Below are 27,124 nucleotides of genomic sequence, written 5' to 3'. Positions count from 1 at the left end.
ACCTTTAGTATACACTGTGTTGCATATTGCCATGCACCCTGGAATTACAGAGTTAGGCTCAAATCTTCTTGCTTAATTTTTACATGTGTCTTTGGGAAAGGTTGGGTCTTTGCCTTGCTTTTATCATTTGTAAAATGGAGATAATGATGTATCACCTGCAGGGTCATTACAAAAATACTAAGTAATAATACACTTAAAATACCTAGTGCTAAATATTGTACTAATTATCTGCATGTTATTTCTCTTTAAGTTTATTCAAAACACATGCCAATAAGTGGGTAGGGTTTGACATTTAGGAATTGTTAGGCAGGCATTTTTCCTAAGTCAAGTATATTTTTGCATTGCTTACTATACTTAATAACAAAGATATCTGTATACAGTAAAATGAAACTATCTATAATATAAATGAAAGACATTGGCAAAGTTACAGTGAAGACAAAATGCTTGCACAAGATGGAGATTATGTTACTATTGTGAACCTTTTAAAATATTTATATGATATAATCAACAAATAAGTTTAGCCATATTTAATATGCTATTTATTCCTGAGGAGTCACCTTTTTTTTTTCTTCAAACTGGGGAGAAAAAAGATACTAAACAGAATCTTACTGAGATCTGATTTCCCAGACTGAAATTTGGATCTGAATGAACCAAGTTTCCTCTGGCTGTCCTTTTGAAAGGACTGTTCATTGTCATTTTATATTCATGAAGCAATCCAATTTAATACTGAAAAAGGAAATCTAAATTCTCAAAGGTACAAGAAAGCAGATTGTTGATGAGGTTATTTGTGTATGAAACAGAATAATTTTTCTACAAAACAAATATCCTCAAAGTCTTTCAGTACTTAAAGTAACTTTTTATTCTTGGTATTATTTGAATAACACACACATAAACAGAAACTAAAGAAAAATCATTAATTACTATATAATTATCAGATGTTCTTTTTTTAATGATTAAATGAAGAATCCATTAATTTTCAATATCCCTGAATGGCAATGCTTCATTGAGTACATGCACATTTTTGCATATTTGTGTGACCTATAATTTCTGTGAAGCATCAATATGAATTCCCAAGTTAATCATTTATTTCTTAGTCTGTGTCATGAAGGATTTATATTCTCCAAGCACTGTAACATTTTAAGTAGGTATGCTTAGCAAAAAGAGACAATTATCTTGATCACCCTTTTTATACTGTAACTTTAACAATTTGTTACTATTGTATTTTCTATAATGGCTAAAGAGATTATTAGATATAAAATTAGTGTCAAAAGTGATGTAAAAAAAGTGATGGAAATATTTGTATGAAAAATCAAGGAAAACTCCTTATGTTTGGATATACAATAAATTGTAATGAAAGTATTCAAGATGTAAAAATAAGAATATACAAATGAATAAAGGGGAAAGGGAAATATAATGAAAATTATATGTAACTCCATGTTGCAAGGAAAAGTTCATTAGCATATTGGTACATATAAATTTAACAATTATATATATATTTTAAATATCATTTTGAATATTCATTATGTACATGTATTGTACATATTTTGTCTTATTTAATCATTGAAAATCTTAGAAACACTATTATCTTTTTAAATTTAAGAAAGTAAAATCATTTTCTGCATAGTCACAATAAAGTAATCATATTTAATAAAATATGACTAATTAATATTCTTAACATTGGTGGTAAAATTTATCTAATATACAGGGAACTTTCTTTTTTATTGATTTATAGTTGATTTACATGTTGTATTAATTTCTGGTCTACAGTGTTGTGATTCATTTATATATGTGTGTGTATGTGTGTGTGTGTGTGTGTGTGTGTTCCTTTTCATAAACTTTTCCATTATAGGCCATTACAAGGTACTGAATATAGTTCCCTGGGCTATACAGTAGGACCTTGTTGTTTATCATTTATCTATTTTATGTATAGTAGTTAATATCTACAAATTCTGAACCCTCAATTTGTGTCTCTCCCCCTTTCCACCCTAGTAATTGTAAGTTTGTTTTCCATATCTGAGTCTGTTTCTGTTCTATAAATAAGTTCATTTGTGTCCTTTTTTTTTTTTGAGATTCCACATACAAGTGATATCTAACGGATATCAAAAAGTATTTTTCTTTTTCTGGCTTACTTCACTTAGTATGGTGATTCCACTTCTGGGCATATATCCAGAGGAAACTTTAATTCAAAAGGACATATGCACCCCCATGTTCATAGCAGCACTATTTACAATAGCCAAGACATGAATGTAACTTAAATGTCCAATGACAGACGAAGTTATGGTGTATATATATGTATACCATATGCTATTCCACCATTATAAAAGAATAAAATAATGTCATTTGCAGCAACATGGAGGAACCTGGAGATAGTCATAATAAGTGAAGTAAGTTAGAAAGATAACTTTCTTTGATAACTGATTTATCCAAACAATGATCCCATTCAGTACCACATTGTATCTTGTTAATATGTCCTTGGAGTCTCTTTTAGTTTAGAAAAGTGTATTTCTTTGTATTTATATTGAGCTCATGAAGACACTTGAGCTAGTAGAATTTACCATGTTCCGGAACTTAGTAAATGTATACTCACGGTGTCATTTAGCTACTCTCCTTTGGCCACCATTACCTACTGAAAAAAAGTTGCACTTACTAGCTGGCTTAAATCCAAGTTAAGTATTTTTGACAACAATACTTCATATGTGATATTACATCAATATTGCTCCACATCAGGGAACAGCAAATATTTTTGCTCCATTATTTGTGTCCTAAGTAATTCATTAGAAAGGTGTAATATTTTTCATCCTTGAGACAAAAAGTAGTCTATGTGATATTATGTTGCTTCTATGTAAATATTCAATTCCTTATCAAACATTCAACTGTTGGATTTAATATCCAGCTGTTAACAGTTTGAGGTAATATTTTCTTAAATTTTCAAAGTGATTCTGTGATATTTTATTCATTTGTCATTTCTTCTGAATAATGAACTCTAAGGATAGGTGATCCATGTCACTTAAGATTTTGTTAAATTAATGTTTGTTAGATGAAGCATGGTGCAGGATGGCAAGCTTCAGTTCAACAAAAAACACAAAAGAAACTGAAATATAGACTTTTCTTACTCACAGGTCCTAGAGGAAGTACATGGCATGCCTGGAGGAGACATATGGGGAGGTCAGGGCCAGGGTGCAAGCAAAGAGAAGAGAGACAGGACTTGGGGCACAGACCTTAATTAGGGTTCCTGGGTGGAGTCCTTTGGAGTTTCTGAGATAAGTCAGAATCTGTCAATTCAAACTAAAAAGAGTGGGTTTCAGTAAGCTTTGTAGTCAGGGGGGTCTTGTCTAAGGGGTGCACGAGGGGAAGACACTGAGAGGTAGAGGAGAGTGCTTATCACAAGGTCTGTTGGGGGAAGCATATCAGAAACATATTTGTTTGTGGCTGTCTGGGCTGCGGTGTAGGGTATGTGCTTGCAAGAGGAGGCTAGTATCAGTTTAAGATCCCAGCATGCTTATTGGTGGAGCAAAATGGATGCCAAGGCAATGATATCATGGAGTAGCCTAGCTAAAGTCTCAACAGACAATTTCTCCTTGAGACAGCTTATTGTCAGTGTAAACCGTTCATTGCTTTTTCTCCTCTGGTGGCAGAAACTCTATGGATTAACACCTTCTGATGAGAGGCCAATATAGGAGCAACCAGATCCTTGAAACACACAATGAAAGCTGGCTTAGAGAGTCACAACCCAAAACAGAATCGTATGAGGAAGAAATGTTTTCATTGTGCATGTTAAACCACTGCTTAGGTATTGCAGGGAGCAAGTTTAATTCGCTGGAATGAAAAATAAAATACACCTTTGCTGTTTTTCTACTGGGTTATTGGCATTTTTTTCTTTCCTATTCCTAGGAGTCTTCTATGTATTCAGGAAAATCTTTCTCTTTCTCTCTGTTTCTGTGATATGAGCTAAGACATAACTGTTTTCTGAGTTTCTTATTATCAATCTTTTATTTTATAGCTTAAAAAATTTTTATCATATTTAGAAAAAGTTTCATCTGCCCATTCTCTGGTATTTTCAGTTCAACTTTTTTACTTTTAAATACTTGTTTCTTATAATTAATTCTGGTTTTGTTATGAGGTATAAATTATCATTTTAAATCTTTGAAGTACACTACACAATTTTTATTATTTTACTAATTCATCTGAATATTTATATTAATATATTTTCTAATAATGGCTAACTTTTGAAATTATGAAATACACATCTCCTGATTATTATGTGTGACAATTTTTAAATGCAATGTATCCTATTTCAGAGTATTTAATTTTGGAATTTTATATCCATATTAATATGTGAAGTTGGTCGATATTTTACATTTTTATGCAATCCCCATAAGCACTGAACTTTTAAATAAATATAATTTACATGGTTTCCTTCATTAACCACTCTCAAAAACAGTGTAAATGCAGTGGAATTATCTGCCTTTAACAATCTGAGTAGAATTATCTGAAATATTTTGGTCTGCTCTTTTTGGAGAGTTATTCTTTGAGAACTTTTTCTGTTTTAAATATTAGACTTTATACTTCTGCTACAGTGAGTTTTAATGAAATATTTTTCAAGAAAATTATACATTTTTAGGTCTAAAAATTTATTTCAAAATGTAATAAAATTAGTCACGTTATTTATTACTAATTGTCCCCATTTTAATAGTTTTCTCTTGTTATATCTTGTTTTGAAAATGTCGGCTTTTTATCTTTTTTCTTGAAATGTCGGCTCTTTATCTTTTTTCTTGATATGGTTCCTATAGTTTTTAAATGTTTGAAAAGCTTGGTTGATTTTCTATATGAATTCTCTTTTTACTGTGTTCTAATTCATTGGTATCTGCTTAAAAATTTATTTTTCCTTTTATTGTTTGCATTATACTTCATTTAACTTTTATATTTGATGGCTAAATGTAATGACAAAATATATGTACATATGCCCACAGACATAAATATGTATAATGTGTATGTATATGATATATACATAATATACGTATATATAGTGTATAATGCACATATACATAACATACATATATTTTAATATATATAACATATGTAATATTGATACTGATTTTAAATTTTTAAGGCTTTAAGTTGATCCCTGAGTACTGTATTATCTGTTCACACATATATTAATATATGATATTTTCAATGTCATTATTTTGGAAAAATTGTACAATTTTAGTTTTTATCCACAAGTTATTTGATAGAGGTTTTTTGTCTTGTTTTGTTTTGTTTGATCTTTTTTTTGTGAGTGTGTGTGTGTGTTTGTTCCTGTTTTTAACCCAATAGGCAGAGAATCTGTGTACATTTTTTTTCTAATTTGACAAGTTTAACAAATTGTTCTTTTATTTTTTGCAATGTAATATATGGATGATTTCTATGAATTTCCATGGCTATTTACCAAGAGCTATATTTTCTTTTATGAGGATTAAAGATTTGGATAAATACATTTATAAGATTTCTTTTTTTTAACTTTTCTATTTAGATTGCCTATATCCACACTTTTGGACCATCTCATTTCTCTTGAATTTAGAGAGAGATTTTAAAATCTATAATTAGCATGTACTTCTTATATATCCTATAAACCTTATGATCTTAGAGAAACTGCTGTGATGTTTGGCACATAGATCGCTCTAATTTTAAAAGTGTCTTTGTAAATTGTATCCTTTAGCTATTTTTTTCTTGGTCATGAATGCCAGTTAAATTAATAAAAATTTTGGAAGTCTGATTTAATAACATATATAGAAAAGTAGGAAAAACACACATAGAAATTGGAAACAAAAAAATTCAAAAACTATATTCAAACAACTCTATGGCAAAATTCAGAAATTCTGGAAGCAATGGTAAATTCTGACCAAAATATAAATGTTGATAAATAAAAAGCAGTATTACAAATTTTCTTTGGGAAATAGTTTCAGGCTTTGTAAACTCAAACAAGTTATTTGCCTCATCCAATTCTTCGAATGCTTTATCTGAAAAATAGTGACAATTATGGCACTTCATATTTTTGTAATTATTAAATGAGTTAGTATATGGAAGTGAATAAAATAATGGCATATTTTAAGTGGTATATACATATATGGTAATATGGTAATATTGTCATAATTATTACATTTATTATTATTAGATAGTTACCATTTTTTAAAACCTAAAAACAAATGATGATATATGTGGATTATATTTAAAGATTTTAATTATATTTTATTTACTTATTTTTTTAACAAATTTATGACTTTATAAATCCAGAAAATGATTGAAATCCCCCTTTTTATTTTTATGAAGCCAGCAAAGAATTTTTCTCAATATCTATGGAGGTTAGTGTCAAGAAGGAAACATTTAACATTTTTTAATGAACATGTTTTTAAGGGAGGCACTTGGGGATTAAACCCAGGACCTCATACATGCTAAACATACACTCTACCACTGAGCTACTCCCACACCCATTCATGAATATTTATATAAAAAGTAAAGAAAAATATCAGCAAATTAAACAATACAGTGTAATACAAAATAAGATACCATATTTTAACATGATAATTAAAACATAATAATAATACTTACAGGAAAAATTAATAAATTGACTAACTAGTTTGCAGTCCATAAATGCCAGAAGAGCTCAATATAAGTTAAATACTAGGAAAGAAATTCAAACAAATGGAATGGAGATAGTTAATAGCATAAAATTTATCAATCACAAATCAATATACAAATATAAATTCAATTAGACATCTGAAAACTGGATTAAATGGTTTAGCATTCCAAAGGAATAAAGCTGATCTGAAGATAGCCTAGAAATTTATGACAATCAGCACCACTGTAGAATGGTTAAAAGGACAAATTCTAGATGCACAGTTTTGGTGTTAAATTCTGAAAATGCAATGTTGCAATATTTCCCTCACCCATAAAATAGAGATAATGATGATGATGATGATGATGATGGTGGTGGTGGTGATGATGATATATCCCTAACAGGATTTTATGAAAATTAATTGGGTAAAAGAGTTGTAAAAGTCTCAGAACAATGCTTGGCACAATAGTAAGTACAGACCATTTTTGAGTAAATAAAAATAAAAAAATATGCAAGTAGGTACTGGACTTAAAATGTATTAGTATGGTTAAACAATGATGTTAATGGCATAAGGACCAACAAAATTATTAGTGAAGGAGATTAGGAACACCTTAAAATGTTTTAAATGTCAGTAAATCACTTGCTTGCACTTAGATCTATTCCTTCCACCCCACCCCTGTTCCACATTATTTCTTTGGCTACTGACTATCCAAGTGTTTTTTTCCCCTCATGCTCAACAACAGTAATTGTTGTTAAGCTATTATTTGATAATTTGTTAAACTAGCATTTGATAATACTATACCATGCGGATGAAACATGTTATAGTCTACTACCATTCCTAGTCATTGTGAACAATGACAACTGTATTATCTTACTCCCTTGTCTTAATTCTTAGTGACTGTTTTGAAGTAGAATGCAACTTTATTTCTAAATCCTTTAGATTAGTACAGGAAGGAAATGAGTATGCTTGAAAAACTATTTGAAGGATTGATAAACTGACAGTGTCTGTCAAAAAAAAAAAAATACTATACTTCCCTTTAGAAGGAATTGGCTCTTTTTGCCAAGACAAAACTTGGAAACACACAAACTAAAACATAATGAATTATCTAGGAGCTTGTGATAGAGACATTGGTTAGGCATAGGGGAGGCTGATAATTCCCAGCCCCATTTTTGTCAGATTAGAATCTTTTGATTGAATTCTAGCTAAAGGGATGAAGGTGGAAAAGATGTCTATCACTTCCAGGCCATGAAATCACTTTACTAATCCACACTCCCTTTCCTGGTTCTTCAGTGACCTTGGTAGCTATGTATCACACGATGGAAGAGGCCACAATTATCTAGTTTCAGAAAACCTAAATACACTAAGTGGAAGAGTACGACCAACTTGCTCTCTAAAAGAATGTGAAGGAGAAATAAGATTTTGTTGAAATAATGTTACTAAGGTTGGATGGGGGTTATTTGCTACAAAGAGCTACTACTAATTATGCTACACAATACTGAGCCATCTAACCTAACATGTTGTTACCCAGAAATATTGACCAGTATCCCCCCAAAATGTTTAAGTTTACATTGTTTTACATTAACTAGAACATAAATGCATCTTTTTTTTTGAAAGGTATAGATCCAACTTCTTTTCTTGGAAAATGGATGTTCTAGTTAGAATTCCCTTTCTTTTTCCCTGCATAAATTACATTGATAGCATAACATTGGCACTTAAAATTTGATATCTATAAAGGGAAACAAGAAGTCAAAAATACAAAGGAAACACTGAGTACGTAGGCAGGTCTATACGAACTGTTTCCTTTTTTTTTTTTTTAACCTAAATAGATACAATTGTTTTAGCATCTTGTTTTCATAGATATTTGAAATAAATACAATTTTTTCACATACATTTCATTATTTTACCTAATGTTTAGGAATGAGGAATTTTCTATATGCAGTTGATTTTACTACAGTGCTTTTTTTAAACAGGAATTTGTCCCAACATGATTGATATGTTAAGGAATATTTTGAGCTTAAGGCTAAGTTCACATTTGCTTATGTGTGATTTCATCTAGCAAAAATTACTAGGTGATTATAGAAAAATTCCACCCAGCAGAATAGAGCCTTCTAGGAGTACACCAAAGCAAACATGCACACACACATACACACACACACATGCACACACACGCAGCATCAAACATCTACTAGACACCTTATGCCACCATATGTGATATTAAACATATCCATTCACATCAGGTATTACAGCTCTCCTTCTGATTTCTGATAACCCTTCCACCACATCTTCGTAATAACTAATAAGCTACAATTCTTGTGATAATCACAAACAAATTTCAGAGCCTTTTCAAGGTGAAGTACTAGATTTATCATAATTATGCATTTAACCATTAACATGTCTAAATCTGTTCTATCGTCTTATTAGATTACTGTCAATTGTGTGTGTGTGTCACTGAAAATGTTTCTGGTGGTTTTACCCCTAACCCTATTTTTCCCTACGTCCAATTAGACATAGTGAAGTGGCATTTAGGAACATATCTATTATAATACAGCATAAGTGACTGCAAACATAACTGACTCCATCTCTCCAAAGTCATAAAAAAAGTGGAAAACATCAGTTAGCCTGGCAAGATGGATAAATAGAATTTGGTTAAGAGAATTCTAATGTAAAACAAACCACAATGATGAGAGTAAGTTAGTACTCCTTACTTTGAAATATTTATCCATAATATCTGTGGTTCCAGAGCTGTCTGTGTTGTCATGGGTCCTTCCTTAGCCATTCTCAGGTCCTGAAATGTGTTAAAACAAGAAGAAAAACTTTTTCAGAATTTACTGTTCAAGAAGATTGCCTGATGGACATACAATTCCCTGTGCCCTCAAAATTCAATTCTAAATATATATAAGTGTATAATATACTGAATACAGAAAAATGTGATGTCAGCAAGCAAGATAATTTGAGAAATTTTGGGACACCAATTGTTTTGGATCTTATCCCACCCTAATGATCACATTTAACCTTAACTATCTCTTTAAAGACCTTATTTTGGAATACAGTCACATTCTGAAGTAGTGGAGACGTCAATATGTGAATCTGGGTGGAAGGAAGGGTGCAAAATTAACCCCATAACACTATGTCATAAAATAATAATAATAATAATAATAATAATAATAATAATAATAATAATAATAATAATAATAATAATATTATTATTATTATTATTATTATTAATCAACAAAGAATGAGTATATACTTTGCCAAGGGAGGAGAGTTAAATACTTCACATAGTTTTCCTCATTTATTTATAAATTTAATAGTTTAGAATTTTAGAGAATTAACCAGACTGTGTGTGTGCTCTACACGCACAGGCATTAACATGTTTCACTTTGACTGATCTTTATAGAGTTATTATGCTAATTTCAAAGAAGGAATTAAAATTATTTCTTTTCCTTACTGTTTAATCGCAAAAAACACCGTAGTATCCAATATTTGTTCTTTTCTTCAAATGCTGTTAAAATTCTTTCTCATTTCCTAAACTTAAATGTTGCTGTCAGGACATATGAGGCCAACAGAACACATTCTGTCTTTTTAGAGAATTACCTGTTTTGTGAAACCATTTTCTTAATTTTAACATTTGTTAAGGATACTTATATTTTTATAATTGATTTTAAATGTTTCATTTTTTGGAATATAATGTTGCACATTATATTCATTTGCTTAAGGAAGCATTTTAAAAATTACATCTTAAAGCATTTTGTATGTTATATAATGTTATATTTTTAAGTAATATCAATTATGTTTATGAAGAATTTCCATTTATATCAATAGTTATCATTTTTTCTAATTATTTTTATCTGTTTTCTTTTCATTTTGTGTCAAGTCCTGAAACTTATTTTTTATTCCCTTGAATTTATTTTTAGCCAAGTCTGTTCTGTTTCTTTCTGTAATATGTGGCTTTAATTTTGTTAAATTAAATAATTAAAATAAGAGTACCTTTTATTTGTTGAATCTTTTCAGTATATTTTCATCTAATTTATTGTCTTTAATAATCAGTCCCCGTTTCTTTTATATTTTATTTAGATACTTCTAAAATTATCCCAGTTTCTTTATAATGAGTTGTGATTACCTGCTTGAAATTTTGTTGAATGATGAAAATTTTTTCCTCTTATATATTCTTCATCTAGCATTTTCCTTGATTTTCTTCCATTTATTTAATTTTCTTTGTAATATTTATGCATGGAGGTGCTTCCTGCTCTATAGCAGTATTGGAGTAGGAACAGATCTCTGTATCTCTCTTGTTTGAGGAGTAGCCTTGTGGAGAAGAAGGGGAGGTAGCCGTAAGTTTAATTTTTTATATACTTTTAGAATAGATTACCTCTCATAAGGAGGTCTTCTTTCAGTGAGTCTGTCTGTCTCCCTGTGTTTTAGGGACTCCTTTTGGGGTAAGCATATACTCTAGGTGAGAGATTATCACAATGACAAACTGTGGTCAGAGTGCTGGTGACTTACAATGCCTTCACTACTCTTCAGCTGACTTTGGAAAGCAATTAAAGGTCCTGACACTTGATCTCTTTTCTCCTGTGATCTCACCTCCAGGCCATTTTTCTTGGTTACCATTGCCTGTGATGTGGTGCTGTATCAAACTAGGAGAGTTCCTCCTCTTTACCGTGCCCCATGCGCATCTGTAGACCTATAAAGCATCATCAGCCTTCTTTTGTTTTCCTTTTCAGAACCATTTCACTTACCTTTATTCTAATTTTATCCAAAATTTAATTATTTGTTAAGTATTGTTAACTTTTATTCATTATACTTGCATCATTTATAATTTAATATAATATGGATTTTTTCTAATTTTGTATTATCTCTTTAGAAAAGTGCAGGAAAAGTAGAATAAAAATAACTATATTCTATCTTTTAAAAATATTGGACTGTATAATTTTAAGGTCTTATTTTAAATAACTATAACTGTATTTGTATTCATACCCATTCATACACATCATTACATTTTTTTGAATAAGACAATATGTACCTTTGTAACATACAGAAGATTTTGTATGTAATATTAATTCATGTGTATAAATAAGATCTACATGTTTTATACCTGTCTTCTTATTTTCCCATTTAATTCTTAAAATGCAATACAGTTGTGTGCACATCTTTTAAAGCAACATTTCAAAGGCACTTCTACTTTTGACAGGGTATATTCTATCTAACTCCCTCTTCCTATACTTTGTTATGGTGAAAAGAAACTATGAAAATTAGCTGTTTAGAAATTAGATGCATAGATAGACTACTTTCCCTTATTATATCCAGTAATATAAGTAAGCAAGCTCTAAAATAATAATCGTTACTTTAAATAGCACCAGAGACCAATAGCTTATTTGATTTAGATGTTGTTATTTATTTAATTGTAGGTTGTTGCTGAGATATATGGCAATCTGTAGATGATAAGCACACCATCTCCTGTCCGCAGGTCTTTGAAACATCATCAGGGCAAGGCATTTATCAGGAAGTTTTATGAATCTGAATCTTAAAAAGTGAAAGTTATTGTAATTGTTAGAAGAACTCACTTCCAATTCCTGCTAGATTTCTTCCTCTGAGGAACCACCCACACAGTAATTACAGGCAGCAGAGTCATTGCAAAAGTGTGGACAAGCAGCTTTCCTTGCTGCCGTCAGGCCCACTGCAGGCTAGGTTCAGTTTGAAAGCTGGCACACTCTATTAGGTGTGCAGAGAAACCCCATAACTGTGCTGTAGCTACACGATAGAAAATCATTCTCTCAACACACCGCTCTTACCACTACCAAGACATGACACATAGATAGCCTCACTTATTTTTCTATGTGTTTGTAGATTTTTTTTCTATTTTTAAATGTTTTAAAAAGAAATATATATGTAGAGATCACCATAAGTCTTCATGCTAACATTTTTCGTAGTCATTTTGGTTGTTTGAAGATCTTTTGATAGTTAATTCTTTAGGAAGTTTCAAAAATAAAATATTCTATGAGCCCTTTATGTTGTTATAAGCATACCTGTGGCCATTAAATTTGAAAGTGAGTGTGTTCAGATATACTCTTGTTTCACAATTCCTTTCTCTTAATCTCATAAATGTTACTTTTTTGTTCTCCAACATGAAGTGCTACTGTTGAAAAATATGATGGCCTGCTAAATTTTTAATTTGTTTGTTTTCATTTTTATTTCATAATTGGCTTAATCTTTCCACCTACTTGCAAAGAGTACTTGGTGTGCCCTTTCAAACTTTAGCTTTACAGTTATTAAAGAACTCGTTAATTGATTTTAGCTTTTAATATTTTTCTAAATACAATATTTGTATAGTATTTTTTATTGGCTTTGGTTTTCTCTTCAGAGACTCATATTCATTAATTGCATCTTTAATTATATGCAAATGTGTCCTCTTCTCCTAGAACAAGATTACATCTTCCTCTATTTCATTTTTATTAACACATTTTTCTTCTTTTGCTTTCAGTTTTCCTTGACCCTTTCAGTTTTCTTTCAGTTTTAGTCTTACTTTCTAAATTGGTGCTTTTCTTTACTCATAGATTTCTTATTCATGAGCTTAGTCACTTAACTTCTAAGAATTACTAATTTTGATTTATCTTTCTCTCAAATATAAAATGGAATTTAAAAATTTTTGTTAGTCCATTTGAAATATTCAGATGAAATCTATGTTTGTTTTATGGGCAAATATTTTTGTGTGCTAATTCCTCCCACAATTAAATTTCTCATAGTAAATTGACATTGGTTTTATAATAACCCTTTTATCTGGACAGCTTTATGAGAATATAATTGTGTTGGAATTTTTAAGAGAGGTAAATCTCAGGATAGACGTATTTGTGACCCACAGGTGTTATTCTGAAAGCTAGTATTATCTGAAAAAAGAAGTAAGAAATTGAATCTTTTTTACAATAATATCAAAAATAATAAAATACTTAAGATTATATTTATCCAGTGAGGTGAGAGATCTCTACATTGAAAACTGTAAGGCACTGATAAAAGAAATTGGAGTTGACACAAATAAATGGAAAGACATGCATGTTCATGAATCAAAAGATTTCATGTTGTTAAACTATTCACACTGGCCAAGGCCATTCATAGATTCAATGCAATCCCTATTAAGGTTCCAATGGCATTTTTTTTATAGAAATAGCAAAAAATAATCTTAAATTTTATATAGAACCACAAAAGACCCTACCCTGAGGAAGAACAAGCTGAAGGCATCACACTTCCTGATTTCAGACTATATTACAAGGCTGTAGTAATCAAAATAGTATGACACACAGATTGATGGAGCAGAATAGAGAGCCCAGAAATAAAACAATGCATATACAGTCAACTAATATTTGACAAGAATGCTCAATGGAGAAAAGACAGTCTCTTTAATGTGGTGCTGGTGAAATTGAATATTCACATGCAATAGAATAGAACTAGACTTTTATCTTACACTACTCAAAAAACAAAAACAAAACAAAACAAAAAACTCAGAATGGTTTAATAACTCAAATGTAAGACCTGAAACCATACAGCCCCTAAAAGAAAACATAGGGAAAAAGCTTTTTCATATGGGCCTTTGCAATGATATTTTGGATATGACGTCTAAGAATAGGCAACAAAATGAAAACCTAGATAAGTAAGACTACACCACACTAAAAAACTTCTCCACAGCCAAGGAAACTGTCAATAAAATGAAAAGGCAACTACAGAATGGGAGAAAATATTTGCAAACCACAAATCTGATAAGCGGTTAATATCTTAAATGTATAAAGAACTCATACAACTCAGTAGTAAACAAACAAAGAAATGCACACAAATAATCCACTTAAAAATGGGCAAAGGACCTGAACAAACATTTTTCCAAAGAAGGTATTTAAATGGTCAGCAGATACATAAGGAGGTAGTCAATATCACTATCATTAGGGAATGTAAATCAAAATCACAGTGAGGTATCATCTCACACCTGTTAGCATGGTTATTATTGAAAAGACAAGAGATAACAAATGCTGGTGAGAATGTGGAGAAAGGCGAATACTTAAACACTTTTGGTGGGAATGTAACTCTGTACAGCCAATATGGAAAACTGTATGAGACTTTCTCAAAAAATTAAAAAGAGAACTCTCAGATGATCCACCAATTCCATTTCTCGGTATTTAGCCAAAGGAAATAAAGTTACTAACTCAGGAATACGTATGCACCTTCATGTTCATTGCAGCAATATTTACAATAGCCAAGACATGGAAGCAACTTAAGTGCCCATTGATGGATAATAGATAAAAAAAAAACCATGATCACACACACACACACAGAAACACACACACACACACACCCCAAATGGGATATCATTCAGCTGAAAAAAGGAAATCTTGCCATAAAACAACATGCATAGAACTTGAAGGCACTATAAAAATTAAAAGTGAAATAAGTCAGAGAAAGATAAATACCATATGATCTCATTTATATGTTAAATATTAACAAAAACAAAAAGCAAAAAATTGAACTCTTCAATACAGAGAAGAAGAGATTGGTGGTTGCCAGAGGCAGGGTTTAGGGGGAAGATGAAATGGGTGAAGGGGGTCAAAAGGTACAAACTTCCATTAATAAAATGAGTAAGTCTTGGGGAGGTAAGGAAGAATGGTGACATAGTTAATAATACTGTATTTTGTATTTAAATGTTGTTAAAAGTGTAGACCATTAAAGGTCTTGTCACAAGAAAAAAATTGTAACTATGTGTGATGATGATGTCAACTAGACTGATTACGGGGATCATTTCACATTTATATCTCAAAAATTATCAAATACACAAAACTAAAATTAAAAAAGACTTCAATGTGAGATTTCTCTCTAAAAGAAATTCAGAAGCAAAGGACAGAAACAATCCACTACAATAAGAGTTCTCTTAGTTAAAGTTTCCTAGCTAGAAAAGGCATGAGGCTTCAGACTGAAAGATTTCATGTAGTATTGATGGATGTATATATAATAAATATACTCATATTTAGAAACATCATGGTAAAATTTTAGAGCTGCAAGAAAGGTTAGAAAAATGTAAAATGCAGTGAAAAAGGGATAGAGACTCAGTAAATGAGAAACAGAATACAGAAGAGAAGGAAATAAAAAGCTACAGTATAAAGAATTTTGGAAATCAGCTGCTGTCTTATAATTTCTTGAGAATGTACAATAGCAAAATGTACATTGATACACATATGTATAAAGCCAGAACACCAATCAGTACATATAAAAAAACATTTAAAATATCACCTAATAAAATACGGGAATGTGGTAGGTAGAGAGGGGATTTGTCATTGAAAGTTTCTTATTTTGATGGAGATTTAAACTGATTTCTGATGTTGATAAAAACATATAAACTTAAAATGATTTATAAAAACTTTAAAAAGAAATTACGTAAGTGATAGAAATAAAATGTGAACTCCCCAAACTATGAGAGGGGGATATGCTAACAATCCAAAGGAAATCAGAAAATGCAATCAAGAAAACGTGGTGTATAGAAAACATACACTAATATGATAAACCAATTTCAATTGCTAAATAAAACAAGAAAGAACAAAGCAGGTGGGGAAAATGCATCTTTCATGAAACAATACAATAAAATGGTCACAAACCAAACTATAGAAGACAGAAATCTCTCCCAAACACTATGGCACCTGGAATCATATTAAGGAAATATTTTTCATAATTCTCAGACTGGCAGTAGAAACCACAAGTAAACCTCTTATACACAAGGCAAGGAGATATGGGGATAGGAACAGGCCATGGGAGAAGGGGCCTGGCCCAGGGGAGACCTGTTACACACCACACAGAGGCCAGGAAGGAGACAGAATTCTACTGGAGTCCTTTTTTTTTTCCGATGACCTATTTTCTCTTTAGGAAGCCTAAAGCAGTAAGGAGGACCAAATCACAACCGAGAGAGCCAGGGTAAAGGCTTGGTTTGGGGTCAAACTAGCCCATTCAATTTAATAAAATTAAGGTATGCGTGCTTACATATTAATATAGATAGTGTTGACAGGGTGACTGAGAGGACAAACATAATTAAGATATGCTGACTAGCTCAGCTCATTCTACCTCCATGCATCCTTCATTAAACATTTTAGCCTTATAAAAATACTAGAAGAAAAAAATAGGAAAACTTTTTTATATAAATAATGCTCAGAAAGAGAATACATTCTTGAGTTAAAAAAATAGAAATCAAAAAGTTGGTATTTGTATAGATTTTTTTAAATAGTAATCTTAGGTGAGCCACTATTCTCTGTCTATTCTAAATGCAGGATTGGACAAGTGCAGAAAAGGAATAAACACAAGGAAATTAATTCCAACATTGTTTGCAAAGGAAAAAATTTTTAAATGAGGAAAATAGATAAAACCCATTATTAGGATACATATTGTGGGTACTGTGCAGCAATTGAAATAAAAAGTCAGATTTATATCCTTTCCTGGAACAGATCATAGTATGGAGTGATGCAGTCACTCATTTTTAACTGAAGGGACAGGTTTCTCACAAAATTATGCTATAATGAAGCCAGTGAACATCTGAAATATGTGTAGTTTACTGTACAGGAACCACACCATAATAAAGGTGTTAAATTAAAAAAAAAAAGTAAAGCCTCCTCCATATTTTAAAGGCTCCTGTAAGGATTTTGAGTTTTCTAAACTGAATATTATTCTAACTTTTAATAACATTTATTAACTGATCTGTATCTGTTCATTAATATTTAAGAATATTTATAACATCAGTTTATAAACACAGCTTAAAAATATTTTCTCAGGACTCACAGTCATGAGCGAGGTACTGACAAAAGTATTTCCTGTACACTCACTCTGTTTTTACTCCTGACAGTTTTTCTCCTTGCCCTGGAACTGGGTTCAACTCTGTAATTGAGTAAAGCCTCTAAAACCTCGAGTGTTTCCCTTTCCAATGACGCTGGTACTTAATCTCACATGTTTGAAGTAACATGACAGAGCTCTCAAGAGTTTTTCTTATTGAAAAGCTTCTCTTAATTGCAAGAGTGGTGTCCATTCATTTTCCCAACTTAACGCACAATCTAGCTCTGTTTCACCAGTACAGTTAACTAATGCATGAATGGATTTGGGTTTTCATCTCTGTAATAGTAATATTTACAACAATTTTAATATAGTGATAGCCAATGAGACACATTCCAAGGAAAGTATGTGATTGGGTAAGTGGTTAACTTGAATCAGTGCTTTTTGCTCAATAACTGTAGTTCATTGGGAAGAAGAGAGAATGTTAATTAGCAATATCATCATAGATAAAAGCATATTAAACATATTTGACTGAGGAAGAGACTGATACACTACGGTTGAAAATTTGATAGACCAACAGCCAGGTATCAAGAGATTAATTGGTAATCAAAATATTTATAAAAGCTAGAAAGGAATGTGAGTGAAAAGAAAAAGGATTCAATATGGATTAAAACATATAGGTATTTCACGGTAGAAAAGAGGAGCATTGGAGAAAAATCCTCAGATAACCTAAGGATAAGTGAAGTCTTTTCTGCAGGTGTACAGATAAACACAACAGATTAAGAACTGACATGATGGGAAATATAGGAAAAGATTGTGTACAGATGAGATGGGCTCATTCTGAAGCAACAAACATGCAGCAAGGGCAATCATATTTTGCTGATCACGAAAAACAAAAGGAAAACGACTTGGCAGCTAGTGTAGTTTAACTGATGTCTGCCTAGGGGTGTCAGTGGAAGACGGAAGATAACTGATTGGAAGTTTTTGTCGGGAATAGAAGGGCTGATGAGACCAAACTCCAATAACACACACCCAGAAACACACACACACACACACACCACAACCTGCATATCGCCAACATCCTTTGCTATTTGATGCTCAGAAACTTGGCTTGCTTCAGCGTTTGTGAACCCGTGCTCCCTCTTGTTCTCTACATGTGTGTAAATGTTCATTAACCTGCTGTGCTTTCCTACTAATTGCTGACCTTGACACTGATTGTGTTAGGATAATTTCAGATGATATTAAAAATAAACACAGGATCAATTCCTCTACCAGCTCTGATCCCTTTTGTTAATAGCCTATTGCTTAAATGTGTAGGGGGAGAGGTCAGTTTCTTATAAACTACGGAAATAATAGTGAAGCCATAACTGTTTTTGAATATATAAATCTTATGCTTTAATGACTTTTGGCTTTGGTAGTTAAGCCTTTATCATTTTAATAAGACTAATACTAAAAATTAATGAAAAGCACTAATGGCCCTAGAAACATTTGATAACGTAGCAGAGTAGAACTCTCCTAATAGCAATGATTATTCTTTATTTGTAGGAAGTCTGGCTGGATTATAATTAGATTCTATTACATGCTATTAATTTCTCCTGGTAATTAGTAATTGAGTTGGTCTGTAAAATCAATCAAAAAGTCCTTTTTTCACCTTTATTATTATTTTTAAAATATTATTTAGTTCATATTTAGTTAAACATCAAGTATATGTTAATGAGTTACATTATCTGAGAAAAATTCTTCTAGTACTCTATTCTTAATATTTGAACTAAACATAGAGGTAATTTCTAAAGCCTTCCCTTTCTTCAAGGGTGGGTGTTTTGCAAAATGGAATGATCAATTATGACATTATCAACCATACAGTTCTAATTGTGATTTATTAATATGATCTAGAAATTGGCCATTATTCTGTCAGACAATTAAAAAACACTTACATATTGCAATACATAAGACAAAGTGATGTTTGTTCTTTTTTCAAAAGGATAAATAGCTAAATATAAATATTCTCAGGGAATGGCAGAGAATTAGCCGTGGATCATGAATGAAGAAACTAACAAATTGAAAAGTTAACAGATATGTCATATTTAAAAATTAAAGATTTTTAATAATTTTTCCAAAGTCTGGATAGATCTCATATTTACCATTATAAGTAACAGGAGCATGCAATCAAATTTAAAACACTTAGATAAGAGCATGAAACATGTTCACCAGAATAATTCCTCTGAAACTCCTCACCTCCTCACATCATATGTATCAGGACTGATCCATGAGGTATCTGAGATAACAGCTTGGGGACAATAGAGCAGCATATCTACAACACCCTATACCTTCAAGAATTTCCTGTTTCTCCTCATCTTCACCTAAATGTGTTCCTTTTAAGGGCTCCACAAATAATGCCTAAGAAACTTAAGTCCACAGGTGTGCTCAAGAGTTTCCTTGTTAAATGTCAGACCAGTTGAAGCCAGGTCACCTGTTTTCTTATATTAGGAGAGAAGTTGAAACTTCTGTTAACAATAAATTAGCATTCACAAGTCTGGATTATATTACACATATGTAGACAAATATACAACAAGTGTATTGAACTAATATTTTATCATCTTTTCATGGAATTTGCATCAATTTAGTACATTTTTAAAAGTTATATATGTTTAGAAGCTTTCTCAGCTTCTAATACACTACAGTTCCATGCTCACAGGCCAATTAGAAAGGATCAAGGCCCTCAGAGCAGTTTATGAGTTCAATAGGGGGATTATTTTTTAAGTATTACGTGGCTGAAGTTATTTTTAGAAAATTACCATATACCTCTGGGTTTCAAAAGGACTGGTATCTTTTTGCTTCCTGCTGATTGTTTCAACATCTTTTTTTTTTTTTAAGTTAAAGAATATTTTTAAAGGATATATATTTTTCAAAGATTCAGTCATTTTCTTTTTCCCCAAAGTAATGTATGGATTCACAGGCATTTTTACATGATTTGCTAGTTTCTTCTGTGTTGATGACAATCAGTCTTTATTATTCCCCAGTGGGGTAATCAAATTTTGGTGAGTATGTTACCTATCTCCAATGTTAAGATTGTATGAGCTTTTATGTTATTTTTCACAATAGCTTTGCTTATTTAGCCTAAAGATACAGTCTGCTATTGTAATTGGCGTTCAGTTAAATTTGTTTCTGGTAACCTTCAACTCTCTTAATTTTTTTTCATTTCTCTTTTGTTCATTTTCTCTTAGTACCTGTGTTATTAGCCTTATGTTTTTCCTTTCAAATGCCTCATCAGTTTTTGAAAATACTTTTTTTTAAGTTAAAGAAAATTGCCAATTATAGAGACTCTCTTAACCCAATAGAACCTACTTGACCCATTGTCGTTTTTCACATGGGTTTTGGACTGCTGTTTTCTTGTGATCGTTATACACTGTAGTATAGAACATTTACAGAGTTTTTTCCTCACCAAACAACAAAAGAACAATGACAACAAACAATAACGTCAAACATGGGCCAAGTGAAATAATGAAATATTCTAAAAACACTCAAGTTTTAAAAGCAGATTCAGAGAAAATAGAATCTAAAAAAGAATATATGGAGATTAAAGATGAAAAGGTGCTTTTAAGCTTCCAAAGAGAAAAAATATCAATACATCATATTTGCGTTTATTAATCATCTTGAACCTGCTTATAGAACAGACTAATATGTTCATATCTGAAGCTATTTGAAAATTTAGTTTTTAATCTCATTAATTGTAAATATAAAAACTACCTAAAGAATTAGTTATGTACAAAAAAACCCTTTAAAACCATCTAAAAGGTACGCAGACATATTTGCATACACACACGTAGACACATAAATACATACACACACAGTGATGGACCTAAAAATACCAGAGCAAACCCTAAATACATGTTTTCTCTCATATTCTCAGTAAAGAACTATTGGTAACGGAACTATGAAAGTCAACAGCTACTTCTACTTTCCTAAAATTAAATCTTACATCTAGTGAGTATCTTTTAATGTGTTATGTAAGACATTTATTCATATACTTTTTCTACAGTGATACATTAGTTAATTCTGATGTAAGAGGTGTGTATTTTTTATTATATTTGAATCAATTTCTTAACCTTAATGTCTATATGCTGTTATCCTCATTTATATGGCTCTTAAAATTAAATTTGTTACAAAAATTAAACTCGATTACAGAGTGTCCTCATAGTCTAGAAAAAGCTTGAATAAGCTAATTTAAGATTATGTTAAATTATATATGTCTGTTGTATTTCAGGATTAATAAGAGAGGAAAGCCATAATTAGAAGAAAGCTACTTTTCTGCCAATGATGCAACACAAGTGAAGAATATTGATAGCTAACGACTAGGGAATTTTATAAGGAAATACATTAAAATTACAATGAAATTTAGAGTTGAAGCACAGATAACTGTCCTGTGGTGATCAGATGTGGACAGTCTTACTCATTCTATAAAGTACAGTGATACAGAAAGGCGGTTCCTGTGCTGTTCCCTTTGTGTGATTTGGCCTTTTCATTTATTTTCCCTCTGGTGAATTTCCCACTGATTATCTCTTCCACTAGATGTCAGGCAAGAGGAGAGAGTGGTAGTGAATCTAAAACTAAGAACACAGTTAACTTTTGAAAGTGTTAATATTGATGACTAAATGCAGCCAAACTGAATAGCGATTAGGCATATGGAAGATAAAATGCTCTGATAATTAGTTTGAACTAAATATTAATGGCGGCAGCTGCAGGAGGAACCATTTTCTCTTACGATAATATCAGTCTTTATTTTGTCTTCCTCTGGGATATATTCCCTGTTTAGAAAGTTTAGCTCCACTTATGCTTTCCTAAAACAACATGTACATCTCCTTTGTAGCACTCAACACGATTTTAATTGAACAATTAACTTTGTCAAGGTCGATTTAATGCACACCCCACTATGACCTCCCAAACGTATATTTTGTAAGGTAGGGACCAAGTCTGTTTTGTTGTTTTCTTTATCCACAGACCTAGCATAATACGTTGGGAAATTGTAAATGAAAAGAAAAATGTATTAAAGTAGTGACTAAATTTTTAAAAAAGGAATAAATATGAGTGAATGAATCAGTGAGTGAATGGCATTATTGAGTTACCCATTTCAAATAAAAATACAGTCTAGATTCACTGTCTGGGTGCTCTCTCTGTCTCTCACTGTCTTTCTGTCTGTCTGTCTGTCTCTCTCTCTCTATCTCTCTCTCTCTATATATATATATAAAATTTTAACCAATAAGACTCATAACAATGTTATATGAAGGCTTTGTGGTCTCTTTATTAAGACCAGCTATAATATTTTGGTTAAGATATCCTCAGAAGGACAGATAAATGATGGTATTGATACCTAATAAAAAAGACAGAAGTTAGGACAATATCCTCTCCCTCATGTTTTACCATGTTACAGTTCATTTTGCTACATGCCAATGCCTCTGATGAGAACTTTAAAGTTGTACAACAGAAGATAATTTCCTATCCTTGCTGCTTCTTGTCCAGTTGCTATTCCATGCCACTGAATTAACTGTCTCTTCTCCCTAGAAAATTCATCTTCCTCATTCTTAATGGCTGTGGAAATTTTCTTACTGATTCCTCAGGGGACATCTACATATTGCCTTCTCAATAAAGCGTTCCCCTGTTTCCGAGGTATAACTGCACAGTCTTCTGTGTTCCTGTTGCACGTTTCGTAAAGTCTGCAATTACACTCAGCAAATTTCATTGCAGCTTAGCACTTAATACGGGTGCTCCTCACTAACTGTTGAAACCCCTTACAAAACGGCCATCTTTATCTATAGTATTTGCACAGTTCTTGATGGTAGTTCAGCTCCTAGTAAATTTGTGAAATAAATTGATAAAGTAATAAAGTACATTGAGGCTGAGGGGGGGTACACACTTCATCATTTGGAGTAGACACTGAAGTAGTGTAATCAATCAAAGATTTAGTCCCATTAAATTCTGTAACTTGAGAATAAGACAATAACCAGGTTTTGAGAGTTTAATCCCCATTTTCCTTCTATAATCCTGATACTTAGCTCTTTACCTTCAGGGCTGTGGCACATCTTATTTTGCTAGTTTCTGGGATTAATTTTCCTTTGCTTCATGACTTTAAATTCCATTTTCCTCTCATGCTTGCACCACTCCACAGCAAATATTTCTTCTTTAGGACTTTGTGTGCTTTTTAAGAGTTCTAAACTTTTAAACTGTAGCACACACAGTTGCCAATCATGAAGCCGTGATGAATTTAGCATTAGTAAACTTCATATTTTCACCACATTGCTTTTCATGTACAGAAAGACATGGTTATAATTTATTTTAAAATGTGAAGTTTAAAGTGCATTATTCCTGCTTATAAAAATCTAGTGTTTCCTACTTTGGGAAAATTCTATAATGGTAATAATTTTATGAAAATAGAATCAAGAGTGGAAGAACAATCTCTGTACAGAAAAAGGAAATAATTCTGTAATCTTTTTCTCATTGTACCAACTATATGAGAGACTCAGAATTTCAGTAGAATGAGCGTGTTTGGAGTCAGCCATATTTATTACGAGCATATTTCATTTTATTATGCTTCACTTTATTGTGCTTCACAGATAATGCATGTTTTACAGTTTGAAGGTTTGTGACAACCCTGGGTTCAGCAAGCCTTCTGGCACCTTTATTTCCAACAGCATTTTCTTGGCTCATGTCTCTGTGTCAGATTTTGGTAATTCTCACAATATTTTGAACTTTTTTGTAATTGTTTTATCTGTTATGGTCATCTGTAATCAGTGATCTTTGAGGTTACTGTTATAATTGTTTTTGGGCACCACAAACCATGCCCATGTAAGGAGAAGAATTTAATTGATAAATATTATGTGTGTTCTGACTGTTCCACCAACTGGCTGTTAGCCTCTTTTGACCTCATTATTCCCCGAGACATAATGATACTGAAATTGGGCCAGTTAACAACTCTACAATGGACTCTAAGTGTTCAACTGAAAAGAAGTGTTGCACATCTTGCACTTTAAATCAAAAGCTAGAAATGATTAGTCTTAGTGAGGATGGTGTGTGAAAAGCTGAGATAGGCTAGATTTCTCATGCCAAGCAATTGGCCTAGTTGTGAATGCAAAGCAAAATTCTTAAAGGAAATTAATTCTGCTACTCCAGGGGTGGTGCAAATGATGGGAAAGTGAAATAGCCTTATTGCTGATATGGAGAATATCTCAGTGGTTTGGATAGCAGATCAAAACAGCTACCACAGTTCTTTAAGGCAAAGATTGATCCAGAGCATAGCCCTAACTCTCCTCAATTCTATGAAGGCTGAGAGGTGATGCAACTGTTGAACAAAAGTTTGAAGCTAGAAGAGGTTGGTTCATGAGGTTTAAGAAAAGAAGCCATCTCTGTAACATCAGAGAGCAAGGTGAAGTAGAAATTGCTGATGTAGAAGTTGCAGAAAATTATCTAAAAGACCTAGATAAGATAATGAAGATGGCTATCCTAAGCAAAAGCTTTGCAATATAGACAAAACAGTCTTTTGCTGGAAAAAGATGTCATGTAGGATTCTCATAGCAGAAGAGAAGTCAGTGCCCAACTTCAAAGCTTCAAAGGACAGACTGACCCTCTTGTTAGGAGTTAATGCAGCTGGTGTCCTAAAATGGAAGCCAATGCTCATGTATCATTACAGAAATCCTAGGACCCTAAGAATTATATGGAGTCTACTCTGCTTGTGGACTATAAATGGAACAACAAAGCCTGAATAACAGTTCATTTGTTTATAACATGATTTCCTGAATATTTTAAGTGCACTGTTGAGACCTACTACTCAGAAAAAAATAATTTCTTGTAAACTATTAGTGCTTATTGACAATGCACCTGGTCACTTGAGCTCTGCTGGAGGTGTACAATGAGATTAACATTGTTTCCATACCTGCTAACACAACATCCATTTTGCAGCCCATGGATCAAGGAGTAAATTTGACTAAGGCTGCCATAGATAATGATTCCTCTGATGGATCTGGGCAAAGGCAATTGAAAACCTTGTGGAAAGGATTCACCATTCTAGATGCAATTAAGAAGATTTGTGATTCATGGGAAAAGGTCAAAATATCAGTATTAACAGTTTATTCTAAACCTCATGATTGACTTTGAAGTATTTAGTACTTCAGTAGAGGAAGTAACTGCAGATGTGGTGGAAACAGCAAAAAAACTAGAACTGTAAGTGGAGCCTGGTGATGTGACTGAATTGCTACAGTCTCATGAGAGAACTTTAGGGATGAGTCACCACTTCTATGGATGAGCAAAGAAAGTGGTTTCTTGAGATAAAAACCTACTTATGATGAAGATGCCATGCAGATTGTTAAGATGACAACAAATATTTAGAATATTACATAAACTTAATTGATAAAGCAGTGGGAGGTTTTGAGAGAACTGACTCCAATTTTGAACGAGGTTCTATCAACCAGCGTTGTCTGCTGCAGAGAAATCATTTCTGAAAGGAAGAGCCAATGGTTGTAGCAAACTTCATTGTTATCTTATTTTAAGAAATTGCCATAGCCACCCAACCTTTAACAACCATCATTATGAACAGTCAGCCAGCCATCAACATTGAAGCAACACTTTCCACCTGCAAAAAGATTTACAACTTGCTGAAGGTCCAGATGATGGTTAGCATATTTTAACAATAAAGTGTTTTTAAATTAAGGTATGTACATTTTTTGGACATGGTGCTATTGAACACTTACTAGAGTACACTGTAGTATATACCTAACTTTTATATACTCCTGGAAATGAAAAAATTCATGTGACTCACTCTCTTGTGCTATTTGCTTTATCATGGTCGTCTGGAACCAAACCCACAATATTTCTGAGGTATGCCTGTGTCATCCCTTAAATGTATTCTCAACATCTCGCTTTTAACAGTTCAACTGCATCCACATGTTAAAGTGGACTCTAGTTTTTCCCAACAAACACACAGACACACACACACACAGAACAATAACTAAAGTATCTCTTTTTCTCATACTCCTCTACTCTGCTACTAGCCCATTTCTTTTCTTTAAAGTTCTATACTCATGATTTCTCTTTTACAACTCTTATTGACGTATCACAAGACACACCAAACCTAAATTTTTATCCATAACGTTACCATGAACTTTCATATTACTAAATTTAATGGATATATATTAGTTTTCATGTTTGAATTATCTCAACATGGTTCTCTTGCACTGGAACTTTTTCTCATTCTCTTTTGATCACTCTACACTGTGTGTGTGTATGTGTGTGATGAATTTTTAGGGATTTTCCCTTCTGTTCTTAACTGTAAACAACAAGTATGTGTAGCCTATATATACTGCTCAATAAATGCTTATTGAATAACAAATAACAATATAAATTAAGATATTAAGGTTACAAATTTTCCTCATGGAATAATTTTAGAGATGTCACTCTCTAAACTTACATTCACAGATGTAGTAAAGGAAGGGATGTCATCTATATTGAAGAATTGTTATGAAGATTACATTGACTATCTATTAAAGGAAGTACTTAAAATATATAATTATCTTAATTTTCTGACCATAAGATAGTTATGGAACATCAAAGTGAAAGTAAAAAAAATGCAAATTTTGGGAGAAAAAAGCATTACATAGGAAATAATCAGAGGGAGAAGTTTGTACATTTCCTCTCAGAATTTAGCAACCATTCCCCATAGCATTAAGTGTGTATGTGTGTGTGAGTGTGTGTGTGTGTTT

This window comes from Camelus bactrianus, chromosome 3 (genome assembly GCF_048773025.1).
Source record: "Camelus bactrianus isolate YW-2024 breed Bactrian camel chromosome 3, ASM4877302v1, whole genome shotgun sequence".
In the NCBI taxonomy this organism is placed as follows: domain Eukaryota; kingdom Metazoa; phylum Chordata; class Mammalia; order Artiodactyla; family Camelidae; genus Camelus; species Camelus bactrianus.
The sequence above is the reverse complement of the archived record's forward strand: the minus strand, read 5'-3'. Positions refer to the sequence as shown.